The sequence below is a fragment of the Macaca nemestrina genome, chromosome 4 (genome assembly GCF_043159975.1).
Source record: "Macaca nemestrina isolate mMacNem1 chromosome 4, mMacNem.hap1, whole genome shotgun sequence".
NCBI lineage: Eukaryota > Metazoa > Chordata > Mammalia > Primates > Cercopithecidae > Macaca > Macaca nemestrina.
The window spans coordinates 16,319,075-16,337,701 of NC_092128.1; positions in this window are offsets into that span (position 1 = coordinate 16,319,075).

Below are 18,627 nucleotides of genomic sequence, written 5' to 3' on the forward strand. Positions count from 1 at the left end.
GTTAATTGCTTATTACTTCCTGTAACCAGGTACCAAGTATGGCAGGCAGCGTGATGAGCTCTTAAAGATGTCCACGTCTAATTCCCAGAAACTGGGAGTGTGTCAAATTATGTGGCAAGGGGAGAAAGGAATGTTCCAAATGGAATGAAGCTTGCTAATCAGCTGGCCTTAATATAGGGAGCCTGGATTTTCCAGGTGGGCCCAATGTAATCACAAGGGTCCTAAAATGTGGAAGAGGGAGAATGAAGAGTGAGCCTCAGAGTGATGCAGAGTCCCTGTTGGCTTTGAAGATTGAATGGGGCCATGAGCCAAGGAACGCTGGTGGCCTCTAGAAGCTGAATAGAAGAGAAAGATAGTTCTCCCCAAGAGCCTCGGGAAGGAATGTAGCCCTGCCAATACCTGGATTTTAGCCCAGATTTGGACTTCTGACCTGCAGAACTGTAAGATAATAAGTTTTTGTCATTGTAAGCCATAAAGTTATTGGTAATTTGTGTCAATAGAAATTGAATACCTTCTAGTAGCCATGGGACTGATGGGTGAGAGGCAGAAGCCAGATACAAAATACAGGTAGAGACAGATGCATGATCACATGGAAAGAATTTAAGATCAGGCCAAGGGAAGCCTATTCAAAAACATCTTCTTATGTCTGCCTAGGCCTCATCTTCTTCCAGGAGACACACTGGACTATGCCTCATATGTGGATATGCTGGTGGCATCACTGTGATTGTCACCTCCCTGGGGAGAGGGTCCCTCTGCTGTGGTCCTGGGTAGCACCTCTATTTCTTGCTATTCTACTCTCTACAGAGCAGGTAGGGTTGGCCTTGGCTGATTTGGGGCCAGGCTTTCCAAGGCTCCTTTGACACAAGAACTCCTTCTCTGATTTTCTCAGCTCAGAACATGGGCCCTGCACCACCCCAGCTCTTTGTGCCCCCACATCTTAAGCGAGCTCAGAGGTATATGCACTGCAAAGCACACCTGTCACTCAGCCCCACTCAAAGCTCAATTTAAAGCAAAACCCACCTCTACAATGGAGGAAGAAGGGTCGGTTACTAATTCCTTTATTCCCAGCCATCATTCAAGACCTCTGCAAACCAACTCCCTGAATCTAGGTCCAACCTCAGAGTAACCCTTAACCATCTTTTTCCAGGGAGTAATCTCTGCTCCTCCCTGTTGACCCTGGATGACAGCGAAGCCACAGTGCCTCCTAGTGGCCAGTAGGCTGGAACAGCATAAATGTGCTGTCTTTTGCCAAGACACAGGGACTTGGGCTTTGTTTCACTGAGTACGGGGCATATAGAATATTATGATTAGTTAGTGTTAGAAGGCCAGAGAATAATATTAGTGCTATGGGGTAGGACAGAGACACCCGAGACATTGACAATGCGGTCAGAAAGGTGGAAACATAATGCCGGGTTTAATACTGATAAGCAGCAGGTCTCAATGTGAAACTCGATGGGCTGGCTAACATGATGCTGAATCAGAATTTAACCATTCTCTGTCCCCTCCAAACGGCAGGCTAGCCCTGCATGGAAGAGAAAGTTCGCCACTGATCTTGGCACACGTTGAAAACGCACCAAAGAATCTAGCTTTTCTCTAGGGAACCAGGAGGAAAACAGGAAATAAGGAGGGACTAAAATGAAGAGAACAAATACTATAACTGATTTCCCTTCCACAGAGAAGGTTTGGCAAGGAATGGGAAGATTAAAACAGGATTATTATTTTCGGGGTGCCCCACAAAATGGGGTATGTGGAACAAACTGTTGTCCCAGGAGGGGGTAAAACAATAGTAACATATCAGTTACTCCCTCCAATTTTGACCACTGCCCCTGGGGAATACTCATAAAACAGCCAAAATATACCCCCAGGGTGCAGTAATTAAATTAATTTGAAGCCCAATCTGTACTATCTGACCTAATCTCAACAATCTCTTGATTGTGTTTCTCATCTTGCCATATGGTCCAATGGAACACAGAGGTTATGTGATAGAAATAAATAACAATATAAGAATACTCTAGTAATAACATGCCCCAAACAAAGATATGTCTCAATTGGATTATGAATGGCCTTTAAGTTTTTTTTAAAAAAGTATTTGATATCAGAGTTTAATATCTCTATACCATTTAAGTTAAATGTCAGACACATCACAAAGAATCTAACATTAAAATTCAAGGAAAATTAGAATTCCAAGTAAAGTTATTTTCACCTTAATCCCAATAATTAAGGATAATGGCACTCACTCTTTCTGTTGTTATCTACATAGTTGGAAAAAATATCAGAAACATTAAAAATTTCAGTTAATTAAAGTCCTAAAAAAAAAAATAAGGAATAACTTGGCTGGAATGTTGGTGAGGGCAAGAGCCCTGGGAGGTGAGCACAGCAGTCCATTTGTCCTAGAGGGCGTTTGCAGATCCTGACTCAGCACTCAGGAAGCTGACTCACAGGCCAGGGGGGTAAAGGCAAAAACCAGAACATACCAAATGTGTCATTGCCAAATTCCAATAGTAACAATAAGCCAGAGACAAACCTGTTCTCCAGATGCTCCAGGACACCTCAAGCCTTAAACTGATTCAGGGAGCCTGATCGTTTATACTACATGCACTTTCAGAAGCACAGAAAAATGATTGCTGCAGAAAAATATGGTCCATCCTACACCAAAAATTATTTCTACAGCTTTAGCATTTGGCACAGTGTCAAACATCATCAGATTGGTAAGGAGAAATACAAATGCCATGAAAACTCAAGCACCATAACTGAGAAGCAGCACAAAAAGAAAATCACAAAAATATCCTGTGAAGATCTCAGAGGTGAAAATGATCAGACAGACTCTGAAACAACCGTGTGTCCTATGTTCAAATAATAAAAAGTGATCTCAGAAAATATGAGGAAGTTATTGACTATAAATAACATAGCAAATTGGAAAAAGAAAAAAATAGAAATTTTGACAAGGAGATGGTGAGTGAGTGGTCATTTTAAACCATCACATCGGTGAGGTTTTATTAGAGGAATAAAGGAAAGGGAGATGTGCACTGAGCAAATGGACATAAAGCCTGACTTGCTATCAGGAATTAGATTGGATAAGGAGGGGAGGGAAGTCAGGAGGGGCTAATGGACAGTGACAATGCTTTCAGACAATTTCCAGTATGCTGCTTTTTAGTGATTCTAACCAATACTTCAGAAAGATCTCTAGAATTATCTTAGTTTAGGCAGAAGAAGAGTAGTGAATATGGAGCTAGACACACAGAGTGTATTATCAGAGAGGGCAATTGATTGCTTCAGAAGTTCTTACAAGGAATATTTTAATCCACCAAGGAACTTTTAATATATAAGGCAGACAAGTGGAAATGTCCTCTGAACTGACTGGTCCAGGTCTAGATATACTCTTGGGCTGGGATGATTACATAGAAGAGTTAGAAAGTTCAGGAGAAGCAGAATTCATCTGGAGCTAAGATTTGGGACTGGTTGCCGGGGTATCCATTTGTGTGCATTTCTTTGAACTAGAAAAAGGGCTGAATAACGTAGCTGAAATGATAATCACTATCATTAACAACATCATTATTAACATACTATAACAAAAATAAAACAGAAGGGAAAATATTTCCAAACGCATACTATGTGTTGAGACTTTGCTAGACAGCCAGGGTGTCACCAAGGATAACAAGTCATTCACACGCTGACAACTACAGAGGGGGAGCCTGCTGTTTGCTGCTTGGTATAATCACTATCTGTATTACTAAGTTTATTGTACATGTTTCATGATCTCATACTTTTATGGGAGAGAAACTATCACTACCCCTGAGGACTCAATCTCTGATAAGTCACTTTAGGTTTCTTCAGTTGTCCCCAAGAAGTGTTCCAAATCCCTGAGACACATTTTCAACCAACAATGATAGCACTCATGTTTTAAGAAAGAGTTCATTTCCTCCCACTGTATGAATCCTAGCTATATCTGAAAACTCACTTCTTCCCTGGGAGGATGAGGAATAAGGAAAGGCCGCTGTGAGCTGATAGAGAGGAGAGAGACCTGCAGTTTTCTGCACAGGAGGGAAGTGTCTCTGCATCGCTGTGGCTAAGCTGCTGGCACAGAGATACACGGCCGAGTCCCCAAGCTCCGCAGGCTGGATCCTGAGAGTGGAGTCTATTCCTTTGAGCCTCTCTGCAGAAAATCGATCCTTAGGCAACTGTGAATCATCTACTGCTTCCTCATTCTCATATTGAACCAGAAGCTCCGGGCCCTGTCCCAAGTTCTGCCGGTACCAGTAAAGGGTATTGTGGCCAGAAATAGGATTGCACCAAAAAGCCACAGGCTGTTTTTTCTCTGTGATCTTATATCTCGGAGACTGGGTCACTCCAGCTTCTGTGAGTTCTGTAGGGGGAAAATAATTTGAAAATAGAGGAAAATGACTAGAATAATCACGGGGAGATTATGTGAGGATCATGGTGTTCCTAGGACTCACCTGCCCCCAGGAGACAGAGGGCCGCCCAGCAGAGGAGCCCGGTGCCCATGGCAGGATCAGGGTAGGATGGGAGCTTTGCCAGATCGGGGTCACTGTGAGCAGGAGCAGAGGAAGTGGGACGTCGCTGTCCTTAACGGAAGTTCCTACAGTGACATCATTGTCTCCACAAATGCCTAAGTTCTTAGAAAACAATCGTTGTAAACTAAAACACAGCTAAAAGTTTGTTTAACGTATTCATAGACTGGAAGTTCATCCAAGCGTCCTCACTCACATATTCAGGGCTTGGGGGATTAGATCTCTCTCTACATCTCTAGGCCTATCCTGTGCTGGATGTTTCTACTTGGAAGTCTCAAAGGCAACTCAAAATATATATATCAATTAGTGACCTCTTGATTTTAGCATTTTGCTAAGCATTTTCCTTCTCTTTTAGTATTTCTTTTCTACCAGGTCCTCCATGCTCCCAGTCCTCTAGGGTAATTGACACAGCTTTATCCTAGAACTGCATTGAACCAGCCAACACACTCTAACCTAAAGGGGTAAAATAATTCCCTAAGCACAAAGTTGGGAGGTTTCATTTTATCTGAAGGCCAATGACCAGTTCCCTTTTTGCTGTTATCAATCTTCATTACGCGTTATGTATCAAGCCTTCACTACGATTCTGCCTGTAGTTCTTGGTCACCAATGTATTGAAAGTAAGTTCTGATATCTTAACCAAAATGGGCGAAGAACACTCTAACTCCTGAAAATATCAGGGTGAATATCTAACAATAAATGCAAAATTGAACAGAACCTCTGGGATCTTAAACACTTACACTTCTATCATATTTTACAATTGAATTGCAGTGTTAGTATCCAGCAGTTTTAAAAAAAATTATGCAACATTAGTTATGACACACTTCTCATTGTCTGAGTGGTAGAGTGGGAAGGCTTGAGGGATTGGAGAAGCCCTGAGAATCAATATGAATGAACTAACCAATGATATGTATGTTCAGAGAAAGGGACTAGTACAACTCAGCCTAGAGAAATCCAAGTTCCTAAAACCTAGGGGACACATGTCAAGGTTATCAGGTGAAGATCTGTGAATGTAGAATTATCAGAACCATCTCTTTTCCATATAAATTGTTTATCATTGTGGTAGAAAAGCTGCTAGTCGGAGCACACGTTATGTTGACACCAATTAATAATTTCATGATGGAAAGTGTCTTCACATCACAGTGTCACTCTCTCTTCCATCCTTGTGACCAGGGCTTAAGGCCCTGGATGACAACAGCATTGAGAGAGTGAAGGCTGGGTGGCTGGAGACAGGACCTATCAGGTTGCATGTGAAATACAAAACAAATGAACAAAAAAACACCCATGATTGTGTCAGGGCCCAAAGGGCCATCTCATTGCTCACGGAAGGAAATGCCAGAGTTCTAGAAAATCTGGTTCTTGTTAAGAATATTTGCGGTGTTGGCCGGGCGCGGTGGCTCACGCCTGTAATCCCAGCACTTTCAGAGGCCAAGGCAGGCGGATCATGAGGTCAGGAGATCAAGATCATCCTGGCTAACACAATGAAACCCTGTCTCTACTAAAAATTAAAAAAAAAAAAAAAAAAAAAATTAGCTGGGGGTGGTGGTGGGCGCCTGTAGTCCCACCTACTCAGGAGACTGAGACAGGAGACTGGCATGAACCTGGGAGGCAGAGCTTGCAGTGAGCCGAGATCATGCCACCGCACTCCAGCCTGGGTGACAGAGACAGACTCCATCTCAAAAAAAAAAAAAAATTGCGGTGGTGTTACTGGCAACATCTATAATTGTCCACTCCCATCTTCTACATTCCCCTTACATCCTCCTGTCGATCATCCAGTACACACTAGAATAGGTTGGGTGTAGGGCAGGGCGTATTGCTAAGGTTTCTCTGATGTTCTCCCAAGGAGGCATATTTCTCTCTGCATTGGTCTGTGAGCATTCAGGTTGGTTCCTGGCTCTCCTCCATCTACCCCTCAAGTGGGCTCAGAAGATTCTCCACTCAATGGTTTGCTACAGTTCAGATTTCACTGCTGACCAGAACCCACTGGCATCAGTGGAGAAAGATGAGTTTCTACTGACAACTCAAAACACCTGCAAACTAGATACTGACTGCTAGGATGAAGCCAGACTTTTCCTTTAAACTCGACTTCTCAGGCAACACTTAACCTTCTATCAAAAACATTTGGACCCCATCAAACCTCAGTGCCTCCTGATGAGCCACTGGGCTTAGGCCCACCATACATGGCTCAGGGAGGGTGATGGGACTTCTAAACAATGGAAACTAGATCAGGGCTACTATCGGACAGTGTTTGTGGGGGACTGAAGGGAATTCCTTCCAGCTCCATCTGATCCTTCGTCCTGCTAGAGACCCCTCCCCACAAACAGTGTTTCGGTCCTTCTAGAGTCCCCTCCTGTTACACAAACACATATTATCCAACCACAACTTAGGACAAGCACTACCACTCCTCTGCTTACATTCAGGCAATTCCCCAACATCTGTGAGTTCTTTACCAACCTGTAGAGAACTCAGAATCTCCTGTTTCAGTTAAAGCAGTCCTATGTATTTACTAAACAGCTTCTTGACATGCATTGTTAGCTAAGTTTTGTACTCCTCTCAAAGATGTCAAGCTATTTTGTCCTCAGACTATAAATTCTCTTATCTTTTGGGGGGACTTTTAAAAATCATAGCCTATCCTTGTAGAAAAAGTACACTATAGGGTTAAAAGAAACCTTATCTTCTGTGTTTGTTTTGTGGTACTTATAGAATATTTCAAAGATATTGAAAATGAATATAAAAAATACCCACCACAAAACTGAAATCATGCCAACATTTCAAGATCTTAAGATTTTTTTCTTCTAATTTTATTTAAAAAACTGACACCTTTGGAAGAGCTGAATCATACAACAAACAGAATATTAAAATGTATTTCAGTTATTAACATCTTTTGACATTTGCTTTATCTCTTTTTGTGTATTTTACCCTCAATTTCTGAAGTAAAACACTTTATTCTTATTGATTCAGTATGTCTCTTCTTAAAAGAGGCCATTACGTTAGAAAACCACAAATGCCTTTATTACACTCAAAAACTTTATTTCAAAAACATTATTTTCTCGTATATACTTCACATTCCCCTTTCTCCAATTGTACCAATGTGTCCTTTGGTTTTATTTTTTTCTACAGGACATTATCAAAGATTATGCATTTCTTTTGGTTGTCAGGTCTTTTTAGCTACTTTTAAACTAGGTGTATATATTTGGCCCACTTATATTTTCCAATTTTCATGGTCTTGATTTTTGTAAAAGTCCATGTCAGCTGACTGGTAAAATGACCCCCAGTCAGAATTTGCACATTATCAGAGGTTAAATATTTTGGCAAACACCATGCCATAGTTGATGTGTGTTTCCCATTGCATCTAATCAATTACAAGAACATATAATGCTATCTTTACACCTTTTTGGTGATACTAAATTTAGCATCATAGACATGAGATCTCTCCATTGTGAAGATATCACTTATCTTTTATAGTTAATAAGCAATTAGTGGAGTGATACTTTGACACAATATAGATATCTTGGTCTCCAATAACCTTTCAGATGTTGGTTTTGACATCACCTGATGGTCTCTGTCTATAACTGCATTAATGGTTACATTGATTTTCTAATTAAATGTACTACCTAGCATTATTCTGTAACGAAGATATTCTTACCTACATCTTTTTATTGTCATTATAGCCTTATAGATTTTTAAAATTTGTTATAATTTATTGTCCTCATTATTATTCTCTAATGTTTAGATACTCGTGTTTGGCTAGTGGGAGCCCCATGAAACTGCTACTGTGGATTTTTTGTATGTTTTCTAGGTCATGAGACTTCCTTGATTTCTGCCAAAAGATGTTTTTGACTTTCCCTGCTCTGGATCTAGAAGAAATCATTTCTGCTTTGTTTCTTTTAGAAACATGTAGAAATTAAATACCATGCAATAATTCTGCCCATTACTGCTGGGAATACAGCTACAAATAAATAAAGCAATTGTCCATTGACTTTATATTGCTTCTTACGTATCATATGGTTAGAGTTAGGAAATACATAATTTTAAAATAAGTTCATATTGATACCTCCAATTCAAATAAACACCACAGATTTCTTCCTTGTCTTTCCCTATTTCTTATTTGTATCTCTCTTCCCTTTGTAAGAACTCTGTTTCCCAGCCATGTCAATGAATTTACTTATTCTCCGTTGTACAGTATATTAAAACTGTTTCAGAAATATGCACTAAAAACACTAACAGCAACAAATCTCCCAAGTGAAGTTCAACCCTAACCTCATTTAGCCTTATAATCGTAAAACTATTAAAATCTAAAGACAAAATGAAACTAAAAAACAACCAGAAAAGAGAAGCCATTACCTCCTAATAAGATATACAAATGATCAATAATATATGAAAAGATGCTTAATATCTACTGTTTGGGTCTTCTAAGTTCAGTTTATTACATGCAACATGTTGGAAAAGCTCTTTGACATTGGCCTTGGCAATGATTTCTTTGATATCATACAAAAAGTTCAGGCTACGAAAGTAAAAATAAATGAGACTAAACAAACTGAAAAATTTCTGCACAACAAATACAACAATCAACAGAATGAAAAGGCAACCTATGGATTTGAAAAAATATTTGCAAACCATATGTCAGCTAAGAGATTAATATACCAAACATATAAAGACCCCATACAACTCTCTGGCAAGAGAACATATAACCCTATTTAAACTGAGCAAAGGACCTAAACAGACATTTCTACTAAGAAGACATAAAAATGGCCAAGATGCTCAATACCACTAAATATTAGAAAAGTGCAAATCAAAACTGCTATGAGAGAGCACCTCACACCCATTAGGATAGCTATTATTAAAAAGATAAATTGCAAGAGTGTGGAGAAAAAGGAACTTTTATACACTGTTGGTGGAAAAGTAGATTGATGCAATCATTAAGAAAATTAGTGTAGATGTTCCTAAAGAAATTAAAAATAGAATTATATGACCCAGCAATCTCTTTTCTTGGTATATACTCAAAGAAAATGAAATCCCACCTCTTGGAGATATCTGCACTCCCATGTTCATTGCAGCATTATTTACAAAGCCAAGATATGGAAATAACCTAAGTGTCTACTGATGGACAAAGGATGAAGAAACTGTGGTATACATATACAGTGGAGTATTATTTGGTCCTAAAAGAATAATGAGATCTTGCCATTTGCCTCAACAAACATAGATGAACCTGGAGGACATTAGGCTAAGTGAAATAAGCCAGACACAGAGGAATAGTATATATTATTTATATGTGAAATTTACAAACACTCAAATATACAGAGAGAATTAAATAGTGGTTACTGAGAGGATGGCAGGGGGAGGGAATAGGAAATGGGAATATTTAGGCCAAATGACATAAGATAGCAGATAGGCAGGATGAAGAATTCTAAAGATCTAATGTACCACATGAAAACTACAGTTAATAATAATATATTCAGAATTTTTTTCTAAATGAGTAAATTATATCTGCTATTGCCACAGGGAGTGAATGGTAACTATGTGAGATGATGGCTATATGAATTTGTTTCACTATAGTAACCATTTTCCTATAGGTATGTATCTCATAATATCATGTTATGTACCTGAAGTATACATAACAAAATTTTAAAATTTAAAGTAAAAGTTCAAAAAAAGATGCTTAACATCATTAGTCATTAGGAACATGTAAATCAAAATCGCAATGAGGTATCACTTCGCATTTACCAGGATGGCTAAAATAATTTTTAAAAAGAAGAACAAAACAGAAATTAAGTGTTGGCAAGGCTATGAAGAAACTGGAAGGCTTTTACATTGTTGTGGGAATACAAAATGCTGAGGCTGCTGCAAAACACTGTTGGGCAGTTACTCAAAATGTCAAATATAGAATTCCCATGTGACTCAGCAATTCCGCCCCTAGGTATACACCCAGAATAATTGAAAGCAGGAAATCAGACAGATACTTGTGGGTCAGTGTTTATTGCAAGATTATTTATAATAGTCAAAAGGTGGAAACAACTCACATGTCCATCAGTTGATGATAAAATAAACAAAATGTGGTCTATACACACAATGAAGTATTATTCAGCTATGTAAAGGAGTAAAATTCTGACACATGCTACGATATGGATGAATCTTGAAAGCATTAGGCTAAATGAAAGAAGACAGATACAAAGGGAAATATATTTTATGATTTCCCATAAATTAACTATTTAGAGTTGGTAAATTCATATAAACAAAGGGTAGATTAGGGGTTACCAGAGGCTGAGAAGCAGGGGAGTTGTGGAGTTATTGCTTAATGGGTGTGGTTTCTCTTTGAGATCATGAAAAACATTTGGAAACAGCAGTGATGGTTCTACAACATTGTGAATGTACGTAATTCCACTTAATTGTATGTTTTAAAATTGTTAAAATAAAAAAGTATAGTTTTATGCACATATAAAACATTTAAACATTAACATTTAAAAACTGATAATATATATTTTATATATATATAAAACTGGTAAAGTATATACTATATATTATACATATATGATATAATGTACATACGATATATAATACATGTATGATATAATGTATATACTATATGTAATGTATATACTATATATTATACATATATGGTTATACATATATTTATAACCACAGTTTTTAAATGTTAATTTTTAAATGTTGATTAAAACCTTCAAAATGGCTAAAATAAATAGTGACAACTCAATTCTCCATGAGGGACCCTAAAGACAATGAAAGAACTCAAGTAATTTAAACATACAGTCATCTCTTGTATCCTGAGGGTATTAGTTCCAGGAAACCCTGCTGATACCCTAATCTGGGGGTGCCCACCTTCCTCACAGTCAACCTTTCATATCCTTGGGTTCCAAATCAGCTGATATAGAAGGTCAAGTATCTTGCTAATTTATTTCAAAATGTTGCCTGTCAGAATATGTCTCAGAAAGGGTTTTCTGATATAGTTATTGTATTAGTCTGTTTTCACACTGCTATGAAGAAATACCCAGGACTGGGTAATTTAATTTATAAAGGAAAGAGATTTATTTGACTCACCGTTCACATGGCTGAGAAGGCCTCAGGAAACTTACAATCATGGCAGAAGGAGAAGGGAAGCAAGGCACATCTCACATGGCAGCAGGACAGAGAAAGAGAAAAGAAAACTGTCATTTATAAACCATCAGGCCCTGTGAGAATTCACTCACTATTGGGAAAACAGCATGGGGGAACCGCCCCCATGATCCAATCACATCCCACCAGGTCCCTCCCTTGACACGTGGGGATTACAATTTGAGATGAAGGTGGTGACACAGAACCAAACCATATCAGTTATAATTTTCTTCTGTAGTATAATACAGTTCCACTAGTCCATATCTTTTCTCATATTTGGGACTATCATTTCTTTGAAAACTTTCTGGTCTGGTAAGTTTGCATTCATAATTTACTGTTTCAGATTGGAATACTCTGATTCTAAGTGAGGTTAAGAACCTATTCTTTTTTTTTTTTTTTAAGATGGAGTCTTGCTCTGTCACCCTGTCTGGAGTGCGGGGAGTGATCTTGGCTCACCGCAACCTCCGCCTCCCAGGTTCAAGCAATTCTTGTGCCTCAGCCTCCCGAGTAGCTGCTGGGACCACAGGCACATCCCACCATGCCCGACTAATTTTTTTTATTTTTTATAGAGACGAGGTCTCGCCATGTTGGCCAGGCGTGTCTCGAACCCCTGACCTCAAGTGATCTGCCCACCTCGGCCTCCCAAAGTGCTGGGATTACAGGAATGAACCACTGCACCTGGCCCAATAACCTACTTTTATGTTAGTGGTAATTTATGTTTACTTTTCTGTGAAATGCCTATTTAGACTAAGTATTGCCATTTTATTGGGTTGTCTTTTTCTTAGTAAGATATGAGAATGCTTTACTCATTTTAGATACTAACTCTATTAGATAAGAAAAGCTATGCTACAGAAAACAAAATAAAAATAAATCTTAAAATTTCATTGGCTTAATTCTATGAAGTCTTACTTCCCGTGTCCACAAAGCCCAGCAGGACCTAAGTGGCTTTCTTCCATGGCTCTTTACCAAATTACGACCCAGTGAGCCAGGCTGCTTCCGTATTATCGTTAGTCAATCTGTATCGCGTAGCTCCCAAGTTTATTAGGGCATGGCAAAAGAGTTGAAGGGTATCTGTACAGAAAACAGTCAACAGCAGGCTTGAGACTGCGGCGCTTAGAAAGTTCTGCTTGCAAGACTGGCATTTGGCTGGCATCTGGGAAGCTGTCTGGTGAGCAGTGCCCTGCACTGACATGAAGTTTCTCCTAACTGAGAGGAGTAGCTCATTGTGCCTAGACTGATATCGCAAACAGTATTGTGCTGAACACCAGATTTCCTTCTGGGCTGTGGATTTTGGGTTCATACGAGGCAGTGAGTGCTTCCATGTCCGGCCTCCACTGAAGCCTCTGGGGTGTTGAGTCTCTGATGAGCTCCACAGGCAGAAACATTGCACACGTGTTAATGCATTTTTGTTGCTGGGAGAAGTGAGATCTGTGTGACCCCTCCTGGGAGGAAGAGAGCATAAGGAAGCCAGTGTGTGAACTCCTCTAGATTCCTTCTGTGTGTTTTCTTCATATGATCCACTGCTGAATATTTACTATGACACTGTAATAAATCTCAACGGTAAGTGCAACTGTATGCTATATCCTATGAGTCTTTGCAGCTAATTTCTGTGTCTACTTGAGAACTCCCTTCACAGTGCCACAAGTTATTTCTTTTTTCTCTTCTTTTCTTTCTTTTTTTTTTTTTTTTTGAGACGGAATCTCCCACTCTCACCAGGCGGGAGTGCAGTGGCACGATCTCGGCTCACTGCAATCTCCACCTCCAGGGTTCAAGTGATTCTCCTGCCTCAGCCTCCTGAGTAACTGGGACTACAGGCGCCTGCCACCATATCCAGCTAATTTTTGTATTTTTAGTAGAGATGGGATTTCACCATGTTGGCCAGGATGTTCTCCATCTCCTGACCTTTGATCCACCCACTCGGCCCCCGCAAAGTGCTGGGATTACAGGCGTGAGCCACCGCGCGTGGCCGCCGCAAGTTATTACTAAGGACCAGCCTTGGGATTGCCCACATCAGTTCTGCACACATCCAGTTATTCAGAATCTCTTCATATGTTCGCAGCCCTTTAACTACAACTGAAGCCTGGAACCAAAGGGGAGCCAAGGCACTTTTGTGAGCATAAAGGGTCTTTGTCATGCTGATTATTCTTCATTTGCATGCATTCCTCATGTCTTTTCCAGGCTGTGGCTTGACTTTTCGTTTTTTATCATGTGTTTTGATACATGATTAATACAGCTAATGTCAGGTTTTTATTTTTGTTGTTGTCATTGTTTTGAGATGGAGTTTCACTCTGTCGCCCAGGCTGGAGTGCTGTGCTGCCATCTCGGCTCACTGCCACCTCCACCTCCCAGGTTCAAGTGATTCTCATGCCTCACCTTCCAGAGTAGCTGGGAGTACAGGCGCCTGCCCACTCGCCAGGTTCATTTTTGGGTTTTTAGTAGAGATGAGGTTTTGCCATGTTGCCCAAGCTGGCCTCAAACGCTTGGGCTCAAGTGATACACTGCCTTGGCCTCCCAAAGTGCTGGGATTAAAGGCATGAGCCACCTTGCCCAGCCAGTATTATTTTTTATGGCTTGTGTTCTTTTGTATTTCCACTAAAAAAGTCTTCCCTCAAAGGATAAAAATATTTTCCTTAATTTCTTCTAGTAAAATTTAAGTTTTTCTGCTTATAGTTAAGAGTAAATGTACATGAAATATACTCTCATGTAAGGAATTAAGTAGAGACTTGGGGATAAGAGGGAGGAACATATGCTCAGTGCAAAAAAAGTAATCTGTAAAAACACATCAAAACGACATAACACATATGAGGAAATAACTGAACATAGAGGAGTGTGGCTGGAGCAGAGAGAACCAGGGCAGACGTGTGCAAAATGATGATGGAGATGTAGGTGAAGGGCAAATGAGAGAGGGCCCCATGAGGCTATTGCCCCGTAGAGGAAAGGCAGCCAGGAACAGAGGTCAGGAGTGAAGGTTCGTGACTGTGAGTGGAAGGGATAGTGGAGGATGGGGAAAGGGGCAGCTGAAGAAGTCACTGAAGGCCACAGGTGAGAGAAGAAGTCCAGGCTTCGGGGTTAAGAGAATTATCACTAATCTCAACTAGTGATGCCTTTTCCTTTCTAAAAGCAGAAAAACAAGAGCTGCAGAAGAGAGACTAGGCAAGCTAAGGGTGTTGGGGTGACCTCCAGTTGGTTTGAGACTGGGGTAGGAATGGACGTCAGCACTGAGGGTCCTAAGGCCCCTGCTCTATGGCCTCCAGGCTGGCCAGGGCTCTCTGACTCCTGTGGAGGCCTGGACTGCCCAGGGTGGGGACAGACACAGAGCAACCTCAGTCTAACTGCCCTTTACGTGCAGAGAGGAGGCAGCCGTGCAGCACTGTGGATTCACTGCTGGCACAAAAGTACACAGATGTCTGGGAGCGGGTAGCGGACTCCAGAGTCAGGAGGAAATCCTCTGTCTTTGATCTAGAGACACTGTAGCCATCTGAGACTTCTACTTTGTCAGTGTCTTCAACACCATATGAGTAATGGATCAGCCTCAGCCCATGCCCCAGGTCTTGTCGATACCAGTACATATAGCGGTGGTTCTCAGTCTGGTGACATCTCAGAGTCACTGGTGTTCCTGTCTCTGTGATCTTGTGTCTTGGGCTCTGGGTGATTCCAGCATCCATGTGTCCTGTTATAGAAAACAATAGACCTTGATGCTGTAATCCCAAGAAAAAGGCTTTTATTGAGGCCTTGGGAATTCCAGGGAAGGAAGCCCACCTGTGACCAGCCCTCACCTGTCCACAGGAGACAAAGGGCCACATAGAAGAAGAACCTTGTGCCCATTTCAGGTCCAGGCCAGGATCTCGTGTCTCCCAGCCCTGCTCAGGGAAATAGAACTTAGGTTCTCAGTGACTCGATAACATCAGTGCCCCTGACAAATAGTTGAGCTGCAAAGTTAACCTGCCACACCCCTTCCATTCTCCACAAAAATAAAGTGTGTGTGTGTATATATATATAGAGAGAGAGTGAATATATGTAATTTATGATATGTACAGCAATACTTTATAGGGCATATATACAATTAATAGCTCAGAATGGGAATAATCTATAGACTACTTTTAAAGACATAAGTGCATATGCTCTTTGCAGGATTTTAGAAAGAAAATGCATTCCTCTCTGCATATTTTGTTCCCATTAGGATACAATTCTTCATTTTTATGCTGTTTTAATTGTTTCTAATATTTATGTAGTCTAAGGGACATTCTCATGGCAGTCTGGTGTCCTTTAGAACTCATCTCCTCAAATTTGCCTCTAAGTTCCTTTTATTAGATTTTGTCTTTTCTCAAACTCTGGATAACTGGATGTCAGCCTACAGGAATGGCCTCTGTTAAAAGAGCCACCTGACATCTGGGAAGGTTTCAAAAAGTCTTAATGTTAGGGTCCATATAATTTGTATATTGTTTTATGCTCTGTCACATTAGTTCACCTCACAGGAGTCTCATCATCAGAGCTCAGACCTCTGTGTGTTCCCGCTGGTAGTGTGATGGTTAATTTTAGGTGTTAATCTGACCAGATGAAGGCATACCTGGATACTGGTACAGCAGTGTTTCTTGGTATGTCTGCGAGGGTATTTCTGGAGGAAATTGGCTTGTAAATTGATGAACTGTGTGGGGAAGATCTACTCTCAATGTGCATGGGCAATATCCAGTCAGCTGGGGGCCTGGATAAAACAAAAAGACACAGGAAGGGTGAATTTGCATTGTCTCTCAGAGATGAGACATGTGTCTTCCACTGCCCTTGGATATCAGAACTCCAGATTCTCCTACCTTTGGACTCTGGGACTTACACCAGCAATCCCCTGGGTTGTCAGGTTTTTGGTCTCGGGCTGAGAGACACAACATTGGCTTCTCTGGTTCTGAGGCCTTCAAACTTGGACTGAGTCATGCTACTGGCATTGCTTCATCTTCAGCTTGCAGATGGCTGGCATACTGGGGAACTTTTCAGCCTTCATAATCACGTGAGCCAATTTCCCTAACAGATCTCTTCTCTTCTCTTCTCTTCTCTTCTCTTCTCTTCTCTTCTCTTCTCTTCTCTTCTCTTCTCTTCTCTTCTCTCCTCTCCTCTCCTCTCCTCTCCTCTCTTCTGTTCTCTTCTCTTCTCCTCTCCTCTCCTCTTCTCTCTTTCTCTCTCTCTCTATACATATAGAGTGTATATATATATATATATAGTTTCTCCAGAGAAACAGAACCGATAGAATATATATATGCATATGTATACATATGTACTTTTTTTTTTTTTGCTATGAGAATGCTTTACTAGGCAACACCACATACTATGAAATGCTTTAAAATACAATAGGAAGAGATGTGAAGACACAAAGAATACGTAGTGACACATGACTACATCCAGTCAATAGTGGTACTATTGTTATTTCAGATACAGGTTACATCTCAGTGTGAGGCTCCCTTTTTGTGACTGCACATCTTGATGTAACCTGGGTGGCTAATTCCTACACTCATGCTCCAGTGAGAATGGATACAGAATCTGAAGTGGAGACAGGGAGGAGACCCATGAACACCCCCATGGAGAGGCTGTGGCTGGGGCCTGGCAATCCCAGGAAGAGCTTTCTCATCTATGCCCAGAACTCCCCTGGTCCTGGGATACCAAAAGGCACACAGAAAAAGAGATCATTGCCCATGGTTGAGTCAGGACAGGACAGGAAAGTTTTCCATCTCAGGGCTCAGATTCTTTAGGGTAGGGCACATGGAATCCAAGAGCACTGAGAATTGTTATCAAAATAATGTGTGATCCATCAATAAATAAGGTGTGATCCACCAATAGAATTCTCAACAATACTCTGACTTCTCTGGGGAGATAAACATCTACCAGGAGTATTTTCCTTGTATTTACATTTTTATTTCTTGATCATTATTGATTTACAAATTTTCTTTTGTTGAAAACATACACCTTATTTTGCAGCTTTGTCTGTTTTCTGTGCTAATGTTTCTCAAACATTTACATGGTGCCTACACACGATAACTAGCTAGAAGTGGATTTGCCATGAAGTCAATGAAGAATAACTTTAGGCCTTCTCACTTGCACAGAATTTATTTATTTTTTTAAATTTGAGACAGAGTCTCACTCTGTTACCCAGGCTGGAGTACAATGGTGTGATCTCTGCTCACTGCAGCCTCCGCTTCCTGGGCTCAAGTGGTTCTCCTGCCTCAGTCTCCCAAGTAACTGGGATTACAGGTGCCCACCACCATGCCTGGCTAATTTTTGTATTTTTAGTAGAGACAGGGTTTTACCATGTTGGCTAGGCTGATTTTGAACGCCTGACTTCAAATCACCCACCTGCCTCGGCCTCCCAAAATGCTGGGATTACAGGCATGAGCCACTGTGCCTGGCCCTGCACAGAATTTTTTTAAGACATTGTCATTTTGTCTTCTCTTTTTCAAAGCGATCCCTAAAATTTTATAAGCCACCTGCTCCACAAAACTTGGATCTACTCTACACATACGCTCGTTAAATTTTTGTTGAATGACTAAAGAAAGAAATGAATGGTTCTCTGAGTCCAGGCAGACCCTGAAGCTCTGAAACATAAACTTAGTCTATTCAGTTACAAATAAGCTCAGAGCCTTAACTGAGCAGAGACCCATGTGAGTCTGTTGGAAACTCAGAATGAGTCCAAATGAACTTGGAAGAGATAGTTCACATATCATTATAAGACTTGTGAATGAATGCATGGCAGTATAACTAAAAGAAAACCACGGCCTTTTTCAAAGAGAAGAGTCTTAGAGGGTCATCCCATTCTATCACTGTCAAAGTTTTAAGCTGACCCTGAAGGCAAAGTTTGAGATGTGGGCTTTGGTGAAAGTAGTTTGCTTTGGAAAGGATCTCAGGAATTAGGAATAAGAGAGATGGGAGAATGAAATAGGGAGAGGGGAAACCAGGATAAAGGTACAATATTGAGTTTGTGCTGGAGCAACAGGAGATGGAATCCATCAGG